Source organism: Syngnathoides biaculeatus, chromosome 7 (assembly GCF_019802595.1).
Source record: "Syngnathoides biaculeatus isolate LvHL_M chromosome 7, ASM1980259v1, whole genome shotgun sequence".
Taxonomy (NCBI): Eukaryota; Metazoa; Chordata; class Actinopteri; order Syngnathiformes; family Syngnathidae; genus Syngnathoides; species Syngnathoides biaculeatus.
The window spans coordinates 14777056-14789465 of NC_084646.1; positions in this window are offsets into that span (position 1 = coordinate 14777056).

The following is a 12410-nucleotide window of genomic DNA, read 5'->3' on the forward strand; positions in this document are numbered from 1 at the left end:
GATCTTCTATTCTTTACAAGCACCGTCTCTGCTCCAGAGAGGCTGCTGCGCTCTTGTCACATTACAGCCGAGGCAATATAGAATAAAGAATGCTAACAAGCTAACATCACTACTGTATTCTTCAATTTGACTGCAACATTACGTGTTAATGAAGTTAGCTAGCTAATTTATAGTCCATGCTTGCTTATTTTAGTGAAGTTGTGTTTGCATCGGCTAGCCTACTTCTGACACTATCCGTACTTCTGGGATTGCTGTGTTTACTCTCCAATTTTCACATTGTGGGACTAATAAATCTTATCTTAATCTTCCTGGAATTTTGAATATCCTATAGTGCTCATCAGCAGCCAATCACAGGGCACATATAGACAATCAATGACACACGCTTTCACAGCTGCGGTCAATTTAGTCTTTAATTAACCTAGCATCCATGTTTTGGGAATGTGGGAGCAAACTGGGGTACCTGGAGAAAAGCCACGCAGCCACATTAAAACTGCGGACCCTTGTTCTCAGAACTGTGTGCCAGATGTGGCCGTTCACGGCTGTGTATCGAAGTATTCCTTCGTCTTCCCCATCAACCGATACTGCTATTTCTTCATTAGTTGAGGATAAATCCGAGAAATCAGGTGCTGGGCACAATGTAATCGAGCCTTTGTTGCGGCACGGTACACGTCAAATCCTCATGTGACTCGCGAAATGGCAGCGCACCTGAAAATTTGTAATTGTTGATAAAAAAAAATCTTTTCAAAACACTATTAAATGAGAGAGGATTTAACATCACATTGTCAAAATAGGGTACATGTTAAATGGCCTATTGGATACATTGTTCATGCAAACCAGTGGATTTCCCCTTTGACAAAACACCTCAAACCCGATTGTGTGACTTCACATTGTGCTTGTCTTTGAGTTTGTGACATTTGGTATTTGAGTTGTTTAAGTGTGTTTTCTTTTGCTTAATTCCGTCCTAGCGAGACATACAAAGAAAGGTTGAGGCAGAGGATCACTTCATCTTGCACAACGTCTGATGGAAGGGTAGCAACGTGCAATATGTTCCAAATTACAATGTTCTTTTTCTCTCTCTACTTTTTCACCTACTTTTGCATACACTTCAACCTCGGAGGAGGCAGACAGTAGCCACACGTATTGGTCGGATGCGAAAGTGGACGCTGACCGTGCTGTCGTCTGTCAAAACCGAGCACACATCAGCAATGGAGTACGCGCAGCCCTTGGCAGAAATACAATATCAGGTGAAAACGTGTGTGGGCGGGCCAATATCACTCATAAAAAAGGGAAGAGGTTTCTCTAGAGAGATACCATCTAAAGTAAGCACATTATTATGAAACATCACATTGACAGCGAGCGGATGCTCAGAACACCCACATTAGTTTTGCATCGGTTAAGGTGTGGTTGAGTGATGCCGGAAAGTCTCGAGGGGAAAAGGTGGATTGTTCCACCAAATTGGGCGTCCTCAAAACAGGGCGGATTTGAAGGCCAACAAAGCACGCGGGGATGCCCCGATCAGCTCATTATCAAACAAAAAGCAAGGAATTTGTCTCCGGCAGTCAACGCCGCCCTGGTACGAGGTTCATGTTGAGTGGAGAGAAGAATAACAAATGAACCCACAAGAATGAAGAACAATAGACATTCAATTAAGGAGCAGTTGTTTGTTTAGAGCGAGAAGAAGAGTGGGGCGAGGACACAACTGTGGGGTGCCCCAGTGCTGATAGTGCTCGTGGATGAGGTGGTGTCCCCCAGTCTCACGTTCTGTGTCCTGCCCGTCAGGAAGTTGGAGATCCAGAGATGGCAGACGAGACGCTGATCTGGAGAAACTTGGAGGAGGGGATTTGAGGGATGGTGGTCTTAAACGCAGAGCTGAAGTCCACGAACAGAATCCTCGCATAGGCGTCATTTGCAGACCTTGTTAGTTCGCGAAATTAATTTCTCTCGTCAGCTGGTTTCTGGTGCGGTTGTAGAGGGCCCCACCCCCACCACCGTGTGCGACCTCTTTAGCCTGGCGGAGTTGCCCAAGACTGCCTATAAACCACACGATGTCGTTATTGAACGTGCAAACATTTTTTCGTTGGTACGCAGACCTCCTCACAAACACTGACATACGCATATCTGTGATAATTCACCAAGGCTGCTGCCTGAATTATCACAGACAATCCGGTCTGTGCAGTCAAAGCAGTTTTGAAGTTCTAATTTTGCCTCACTGGCTCACTTTTGAAATGATTTTACTAAGGGCTTCGCGCACTTAAGTACTTCCCTGTATGGAGGTACTAAGTAGCAGTATATTCGTTCATTTTCCATACCGCTTATCCTCACAAGGGTCGCGGGCATGCCCCAGCTGATTGTGAACCATTCGGAACAACATTATCACCTACTACCTAATTTCGTTTTCAATCACTCTACCGTAGATGTTTTTGGGATGCGGGAGGAAACCGGAGCCCCCGGAGAAAACCTAGGCAGGCACGGGGGAGGACGTGCAAACGGCACACAGGCGGGAGTGGGGTGTGAACCCCGGTCCTCAGAACTTTGCAGCAACAGCGACTACGTCCACCGTTCGTTCACTTCGAAGTTCCATCGGGGCTGGAATTTCTTTCGCCGGGACGCCGACCGAAGTTTTTCCGGACCGCTGATCAGATTGGTTGTGGGTTAGCTACCTTGCCAGGCAAACTGTTATTCTTACTCTTGTGCAGGATGGTTGCAAACAAGTGGAACCACTTCAAGTATCAGCGGTGTCGATAAAGTGATAATGAGAGCGACTTCCAGTTGGCTTCGTTGTACTTTCTTTTCGTCACCACTAATCAAATCGTAAAACCTTTCTGGCACAGATCTGAAGTGGAAGCACCGTCTGCTTTTTTTTTTTTTTTATGCTGGACATTTGCAGAGGCAGAAACATATTGAGCCTTGCTCTCGCTGACATAATTGGGTCCCGTTCCTCACGCTCGGCCCGAGGGGTGTGTTTGTTTTGAAGTGTGGGCGTCACGCCTTTATAAAGGGCCGGCCTGCAATGAGCGGGAACACAAGTGGCGATGGCGGCACGTCAGGGAGGAGAAGAGATGCCCCTGGAAGCGTGCACCGTGCCGGGCGTGGTGGAAAAAATCGATCAAGCCGCGGTCAAGCGACGCGCGGCGATCAGATACGCGGCCGCTCTGACGGGGGCGCTGCTGCTTGGGGCCGCGGTAACGGCCGCCGCGCTTCTCGTCCAAGTGCGCACGTGGAGCAAGGTGAGAGGCATTGAGTGCACGCTTGACTCGTTAGCGAGGAAGGGAACTTGGCAGGGTAAACCAGGTGGCGCTATGTCAATTCAAAAAGAGATCAATGAAATTGATTCATTACTCAACATATTTCATTCATTGCTCATTTTTGACATTGCTGACAGCACTAATATGTTATTTTCCCATACACTATAGCTTACCACCTATTTGCAGTATTATCAACCCTGCCTAATATTACCAAGCTACGTACATAACATCACGTCGCCTACCTTACATTTTTGCCTGCCTTACACCTCAAATTCCCGACAAGTATCGTATAGCGCGCAAGCTAGGCCGGCACACCGGCGCAACCGGTTAGATGGCTGGCCTCACAGTTCCGAGGACTGGGGTTCGAATCCCGGCCCCGCCTGTGCGGGCTTTGCATGCTCTCCCCGTGCCTGCGTGGGGTTTCTCCAGGTACTCCTCGGTTGATTGTGCAAGTGGTGCGGCTGCTACTCTGTGTATGTGGATTTGTAGTCTGTGTGGCTTTTCTCCCAGATCCCGCAAAACATGCGTGGTAAGTTAATTGAAAACTCTAAATTGCCCGTAGGTTTCAATATGAGTGCAAATGGTTGTTTGTTTCTCGGTGCCCTGTGATTGGCTGGCGACCAGTTCTTCCAGTGCCTCTCTGGGCTAGGCTCCACTACTCCTCCACGACCCTCGTGAGGATAAGCAGGACAGAAGATGAATGAAAGACCTGTCCATCTATCCATTTTCTTAGCTGCTTATCCTCACAAGGGTCGTGTGAATGTTAATGAATAGTATCGTGGCAAAATATAAAAGATATATCACCAAATAAATAGTTATTAAAAAAATTAAACATTTATTGTTTTTAACAGAGCGACACGGTGGATCAGCTGGTAAAGCGTTGGCCTCACAGTTCTGATCACGGCACCACCTGCGTGGAGTTTGCATGTTCTCCCCGTACCTGCGTGGGTTTTTCTCCGGGCACTCCGGTTTCCTCCCACATCCCAAAAACATGCAACATTAATTGGACACGCTAAAATTGCCCCGAGGTGTGATTGTGAGTGCGGCCGTTTGTCTCTCTCTATGTGGCCTGCGATTGGCTGGCAACCAGTTGGGGCTGTACCCCGCCTCCTGCCCTTTGACGGCTGGGATAGGCTCCGGCACTCCCCGCGACCCTCGTGAGGATAAGCTGCAAAAGAAAATGGATGGATGGATGTTTTTAACAGACTGAAATAGATGGCAGTCCAATCCATTTAACTTCGGGTACATTTGAGACCAGATTTACTGTAAGTGCTGCCTACAAACTTTAGCTTCCACCACCAGGAGGAGTATTGTGGTGTCAATTTGTCAGTTTCCATTCATAGAATTAGAAAATAAAATTAAACATTAGTTTGCTAAGGTGCTGAAGTTAGCATTTAAAACTGACCGGAAAAGTAATCTCTTTGCTTTTCCTCTGTTTCTGATAAAACAGATAAAATAGCAATTACAGTATATTGCTGTGCGTTAGTGCCTCAAAAATAACATACTTCATCATCAAAAGTTAGCATTTGACAACCTGTCAGTGTCATATTTACTCATAAGCAAATGTTTAATATGGTGAAAACTTTTTCAATTCTGCGTCTTTGCTGCTAACGTAAGATGTGCACGCGTTAACGTGATTGGCTAAACGTATTTTGTCTCACAGGAGGTTTGAAAGAAATATTACTCTCAATTGCCAGCAGAGGGAGGCAAAGCAAAACAAACACAAGCGATCTCTCAACAGACAAATTGCTTGGGTACAAAAATTGCTTAGATACAGAACGACCACAATCCGTTCCAGAATGCGGTTCGAGAAGTGATTTGTTCGAAAACTGAATCTATATTTCCCATTACAATTAATGGGAAAAAAATAATCTGTTCCAAACCTAAAACATGAGGCTTTTAAAAGCATTTTTAAGCTTTTCCTGATAATAAACTAGAAGTAAGTAAGTAAGTAAGTTTCTTTCGGCTTGTCCCGTGAGGGGTCGCCACAAGCGTGACATTTCAGATGAATGCTCATATTTGTTTGGCACAGTTTTTACGCCGGATGCCCTTCCTGACGCAAAGCAGAAATACATGTGAAGAGTTTGTTTTCAAAATGAGACATATCCGGTTTTTTCATTTTGAGAAAAGTGCTTGGTATTGAAGTGAAAACAATAAACTCAATTTATGTTTCTAACTATTGGGGGATGGAAAGAGATGCTAAAAAGTAACTAAACACCATACTACAAAAAAATATTGGCTTTAATATTCACCGAGTTTTTTTGATGACAAATTTCATTTTTTCTTCAAAATGAGACATATCCAAACATTCTATTCTTGGCAAAGTGAGACATATCCAAATTTCGACTTAAACTTTCAGGAGCAGCTGTATTTTTGTTTAAAAAAATCAGTTGCTTTTGATAGGCAATCATGAAAACTATTTGCCTTTCAACATCTCAAACATTTTAAAATAATATTTAAGACGTTGACCACCACATTTAGAGAGTTAGGTATCAGAAATAAGGGTCAGTCAACAGTCACAATTTTCACAATTAGCTCACTAATGTCAGATGTTGAAAAAGGAGATGAAAAAATGGGAATTTCTCTTAAAAAGGTGTTTTTCAGTTATTTAGAAACTGTTTGTTTGTTCAGTATGAGGTCTTGGAAAGGCTGAGTTTACATTTTGTGTATCTGTATGCGATTCTGCAATCCGACATCTGCAGGCATTGTGTCACTCAGTTGATTAATTTTGTTTATAAGTTGATGTGAGAAAAAAGTAAATTGCTTCAAACCAGTCTACCAAGGTTAATATGGGTTGCGAGGGATACCAGCAGAAAAAAAAATAGCTAGTCGATCTCATACACACATCTCCAAAATGAAATCAGTTTCAAACTCACAAATTCACTGTTTGAAATCTGACTCATTGAGTCTGCTTTCTTTTGATTTTATTTATAGCTGTCGCTGTCGGGGGAAAGAACACTGCAGAACAGGATATAAGTCTGTAGTAATAATAACAGTATTTATAATGCTCATAGACAGAAATTGAGTCTACTCCAAGGGTGTTGAGTTCCTTTTAATGTCAACTTTTCTTAAGTCATAGCCGATAACTTTCCTTTTAAAAAATGGCAAAAAAAAAGATTGCATAGAATTATAGAAATTTATTCATTCATTAATGATCGTTGGTGAAATATTTTGAACAACAAAATTACTATTCAAGCATTACACAATCATAGACAAAACAGTATGTTTATTACATTCAGATACAATGGTAACTGGGATGAGAACTGAAGTATTAAATTGCAATAATTTCATAAAGAATTAAAATTAAATAGGAAAAGCACCCTCACAATGGGACAGACTGCAAGTAAACCAGCACAATCACTGATTCCTTTATTCGATATTATTAAACATTGATAAACAAAATACAAGACTTAGTTCAGCTTGAAAGCAAGAAACACTGTAAAGATAAAATCGACAAAAATGCATGCCAAGGATCCAAATAAAAAAACATGGTAAAATGTATCACACGGCAAAACAATGAAAAGGTTTGCTACTGACTGTACTGGATATTTTTCAGTGTAAACAAAAACAATCTACAAAGATCAAAAGTCTTTATTTTCTTTCAATTCATAAGTAGAAAAGAAACATTACTGATTCACACATCAGTAGATTCTATTAAAAATAGAATTCATGTAAAAGAAAATCCAAATGTGATAAAAAAGGAAACAATAGGTCAACTTCACAAAGAGAAAAAATAGGGTCTACTATCACAGCAAGCGCTTCTTCTTTTCTGACCCCGTTTCCGCTGGGTTTCTTTTCCTTCCCAGCTTCATTCTCTCCGGTGTCTCGTACATAAAATCAAACTCGGCATTAGCATCTCTCTCAAACGCGGGCGCAGCCATTTTGGATGATGACGTGGAAGATACCGGAACTTCCCTCTAGACGAATTCTGATTGGATGCTGCTTGCTTGAGCAGCGCACGCTGATTGAACGAAATTATATCGCATTTTGCTCTTAATAAGATCTCCATATGTCGCATTTTGAAATTAAGTATCCCGATAACTACCATTCGGAGCTGGATAATTTTGGCGCGAGTTTCGTAAATCTGAAAAAAAAATGCCTATGTCGCGTCTTGAAAACAAACTCTTCATGTATAGTTTAAATACTTTATATAATAAAATAATTTAATAAATATATTTATTTTTTTGCTTAAAATGTATGCTTTAGTAGTAGAGTAGCCTAGGCTAGGTTAGCATTGCCATATCTATATCAATTCTTTCTTAAAGTCGCACAACTTACCTTTTTTCAACACCAACAACCTTACTACTGCCTTCTTTGGAGCCATGATTGGGGGTTTATAGTGCACAATAGGAAGAAAAAAACTGTCCCTACCGAAACACGTTTGCGTACGGAGGCTGCGTTAAACAGAATAACAAATCGAGTCGTGAGTGGGTCAGGTGGTCAGGCCGCGCGCTTTATGTTATTTCCGGGTTTTTTCACTGGGCGTTCGAGTTCACAATGGCAAAACACGTCGTGGGCCAGCTGGTCTGGTCACACGCCTTATGTTATTTCCGTGTCTTTTCGCGGGGTGTTACAATTCACAATAACAAAGCGCGTCGCGGCGTCAAGTACGGGATTTTCGTTCGAAAACAGAAGCGAAAAAAAATCTCGAAATTTTCGTTCGAAAAGCGATTTGTTTGAGAACAGAAATCTTCATTTACCACTGTAAATGGATCAAAAAGTTGATTAACACAATTTAAGGAAATATCCATTCAACCATCCATTTTGGTGGTGGTGGTGGTGGAGGATATCCCAGCTAACTGGGCAAAAGGCAAGCTACACCCTGAACTGGTCACTAGCCAATCACAGGGCACAAAATAGACAAACACCCACTTGCACCTACACTCAGTTTAGACTTCAATCAACCTGGCACCCATAATTTTTGTCTATGTGGGAGGAAATCGGAGTACCGGACAAACCCCCCCCCAAACCCTACATATATAATAGTTACCATGGTGACAACAATAACTAGTTGCGACAGTGTGTTCGTGGGAAAAGTACAAAAAGAGCGGAAAAATTATGTGATGTTGTTATTGTGTGCTCGAGAGTTGATCCTTAGGGCTCCCCCCAAACTATATTGTAGTAAGTATATCATCTAATACTAGATGATTGGGGGGAAAAATGAATGTTGTCTGTCTGCAGGAAGCTGGAGCGACGAGCAACCGAATCAAAGTTAACGTGACCTGCTCCATTCAAAGTAAGCCTTTGTTTTCCGTGTCTTAGCGTTCGCCGCCGTGTTGAGTGTCAATTCCCTCCATTTTTTGTTTTTGTTTATTAAGAGAGCGACGAACAAGGGCGATACCACATCTTCACCGTGGACCGAGCGGCCACCTACTTGATCTACGGCTGGCTGGCCTTCTCCCCGGCCGGGACCGAGCAAGGCGAGACGGTGGTCCTCAAGCAGACGTTGAACCGCAGCGAGATGAACATTCAGACCAAGCCCAGAAAGGCCGAGGTCTTCTTCTTCGAGAAGGTGAAGATGGCCGACTACAGCACGGTCAGCGTCCACTTCAGCGGCCAGCACACCGAAGGCTCCTTCCACATCTATGAGCTTTGACAATTGGACTTGGTATGAAAGGCTCTCTTACCTCAAGATTAGCTGTCAAAAGGCCGATTGTGATCAAATGTTTGTTCTAGAAGAAGCTATTTTGCTTGATTTTCCACGTATGTTTTTCGCCGTTAAAAATGAACGCTAACCAACTCAGTCCGTATCCAAAGCTGAATCACCGAACTCAAAACTTTAACCTTGGGGTTGCGATGTTTCTGATTCCATTTCAGTCCAAGGCAGTGTGTTGATACCTCCCAAAGGAAACCTTGGAATCGTCATCAAGTCATAATCATGTCATAATCAGTACAGGCAATGATGTAAACTCGCAATGTCACGTAAACGCAAGTAAGTTGAAAAAATAAAAATCTCTCCACTTTTCAAAAGTAACCATGTCTCCTGCAGCTCATTTGTTTCTTAGACCAGTTATTCCAGGAGCAAAGACAAAAGTAGCAGCAACTGAGAACATGCTGTATTAAAAATATATATACTGTATAAATATCTATGAACATATAATCTTATATATTTACATAGTTTCCCCAATTTTCCTTATTAAATGAAATCACCATTTAAAAAAAGCATTTTAAGTGCACTTAGATTTGTTTGACAATCATAAACAAGACTTTGAGAAAAGGGATAATACTTTTCATGTCACTCAAAAGGCATTCTTTGAAATATTAAATTTTAAAATTAATATTAGCATCATTATTTTTTAATATGTGCCATTATTTGGTTGATTCTTTTTCTTTAACTAGAGGTATGAGCACAACTTATGATGATTTTCATCTGTGAGTTACCTGTCTTTTATTTTGTGGCCGGCGTGGTGCACAGGCATTCCCTGCGACTTGGTAGTATACCCCCCCGCCCCCCCATCCATTCATTCATAATAAACTAAACCGAGGACGTGGTATCATTTACATGAAGCAGATTGGAATGACCTTGTTGCAGGTCATACATGACTACAACTACGAGCAAGTGAGATAATAATAATAATACGTCCATTTTATGAGCCGCTCATCCTCACAAGGGTTGCAGACGCACTGGAGCCCATCCCGGCTGGTGGGGAGAAGTGCTATGGAAAATGGCTGATTCACACACTGGAAAAAAACTAAAGGGGGAAAAAAATACAAAATTAAAATACTTCTTATAAAAGGTTCTAAAAAAATGAAGTGGAAAAAAATTGTAAAAATGAAACCACAAAATTTTAAACAAATATTTAAAATTTGAAAATGAGTTGCAAAACTCTATTTTCTTTAGTAAAATGTGAAAACAAATATTTTGGGGAAAAATCTAAACAAATCACGAACAAGACAATAGATGAAACGATACCCATCCATCCGTGATGAAAATATTCAAATGTAAAAATAAGAGCAAAAGCAATTTATTCCACTAAATGTGGAAAAACAAAAAGTTTAAAATCAAGAAATGAGTGAGTTTTACATGAAACATCTTTGCTGTTGTACAGGAACACCACTTGGTGGCGCTCTCGCTTTGAAAATACGTGTGTCAAGCGTCTTAAAACTCACAAGTACTGTGTAGTTCTACCTTATTCAGTGTTACACTTCTTTTGACATTTGAGAATGTTATCCATATTTCAATTGAATTCCAAAATGTGAAACAATTTCCCAACATGTAAAGGCATTGATCCAGCCATGCATCCATTTTCCAAGCCGCTTATCCTCATCTTGTCAAATGTTTTCCATTATTTAAACATTTCGGGTTTTTCTTCACAAGGTGGAAAGTTAAACTTCAAAAATAGATATCACGAAATGAATTAGAAAATGTCGCTTCTTCTCAAAAAATGTGAAAAAGACGGGGATACAGGAGCAAGTCGCAGATTCACGAGTTTTTTTTTTGTCGCAATAAGTGAGAGGACCCTCGTCCGTGCAAGTAAGTTGGCACCGTTTTGCACGGACAAGGATTGATTGAAGTGCCCTGAACTTGCTGTGGTCCCGACCCAATTGACTTAGGGCGGGATCAGGGCCCAAGGGGTCGACCCGAAAGAAGACCCCGGTGGACTGGGAGACGTCCCACACCGAGGGCCCCAACTGCTGTCTACCCGGTGGGGGCCGCAAGGACCCAATGCCGCACCCATCAAAAGATGTGGAATAATACAAAATACCGTTTCCAACCAGCTGGGCTAGGGTCCGGCACTCTCGTGAGGATAGGCGGCTCAGAAAATGAATGAATGGATGCCATTTTTATTTTTAAGTGATTTTTTTGGGGTGTTGTTATAAAAGGTTTTATGATTGACTTGCTTTATTGATGCTGATGTCAAAGGGCATTGCAAACTTACAGGTGTAGCAGAGTGCAAAACTGCAGCAACAGCTGCTGCTGCTGCATACTCAAGACCCTCATGTTGATATTAGCACAGGAAGGAAGTGCACGCCAGATCTGCCGCGGCAACACGGTTCCCTCGTCTGTGCCAGCTATATCGGTCTCTGCAAATGCGCGTGTGTAGCAGCGAAGATATTTTGTATTTTCAATAACATCAAGCCAAAGTTCAGCAAGTAGGGCAGGCGAACGAGGACGCTCATGAAGGTGGGGACAGAGCCCTGCGCAACTGTGCCAGAAAACAGCCGACGAAATAAGATAATAAGAGAAATTACGCAGAAAAGACGGAAAAACAGTTGATGGCTAACAATGCAAGGACAACAATCGTCAAACAACCAGAAGCAACCAATTCGGTCCCCCGTCCCCCAAGCGAAGAACAAAACCGACAAACATCTGGTGCGGATTTGAAAAGGACAAGATTCAAAGAACAAAGCGGCGGGTCCAGACTTTGTGTCCCCATCCTGCCCCAAAGTCTACACAGACCAGCTCGCTCCAGTCTTCTCACAGATCCTCAACGGATCTCTGGAACTATGCGAAGTAGCATTGTGTTCCAAAGGTCTAACTATCATCCTAGTCCTTAAAAGACCTGCAAACTTGGGTCTGAATGACTACACACCTGTCGGACTGACATGTGTGATAATGAATTTCTTTGAAGACCTCGTACTGGACCACCTCAAGATCGTCACAGGTCCCTTGCCGGATCCTTGCGCTGTGGCTACTGAGCAAACTGGTCTGTGGATGACGCAGTCAACGTGGTACTGCACTTCATTCCAGAAGACTTGGACGAAGCGGAGATCTTGGTGAAGATCGTGTTCATGGACTTCAGCTCTCTGTTCAACACCACCGTCCCCAAATTTTTCTCAGCCAAGCTTCTCCAGCTCAGCATCTTGCCTGCAATCAGCCAGAAAGGCAGGACAGGGCAAGTGAGGTTTGGGGTACCCCACCTCATCCACACGCACCATCAGCACTGGGGTGCCCCAAGGATGTGTCCTCTCCCCTCTGCTCTTCTTGCTCGACACAAAAAAAAAAAAATGCACCTCAAGGCACCTGACTGTCAAACTCCTGAAGTTCGCAGATTGCACAACAGTCATCTTCAAAGATGGCGACAAGTCATATCGACAGGAAGTGGATCGACTAGAGCTTTGGCATGACTGACAATGTGGAGCTGAAAATGCTCAAGGCTGTAGGGATGATTGTGGACTTCAGGGGGCAACCTGCACCACAGCTGACCCTCAAGCACGCAACAA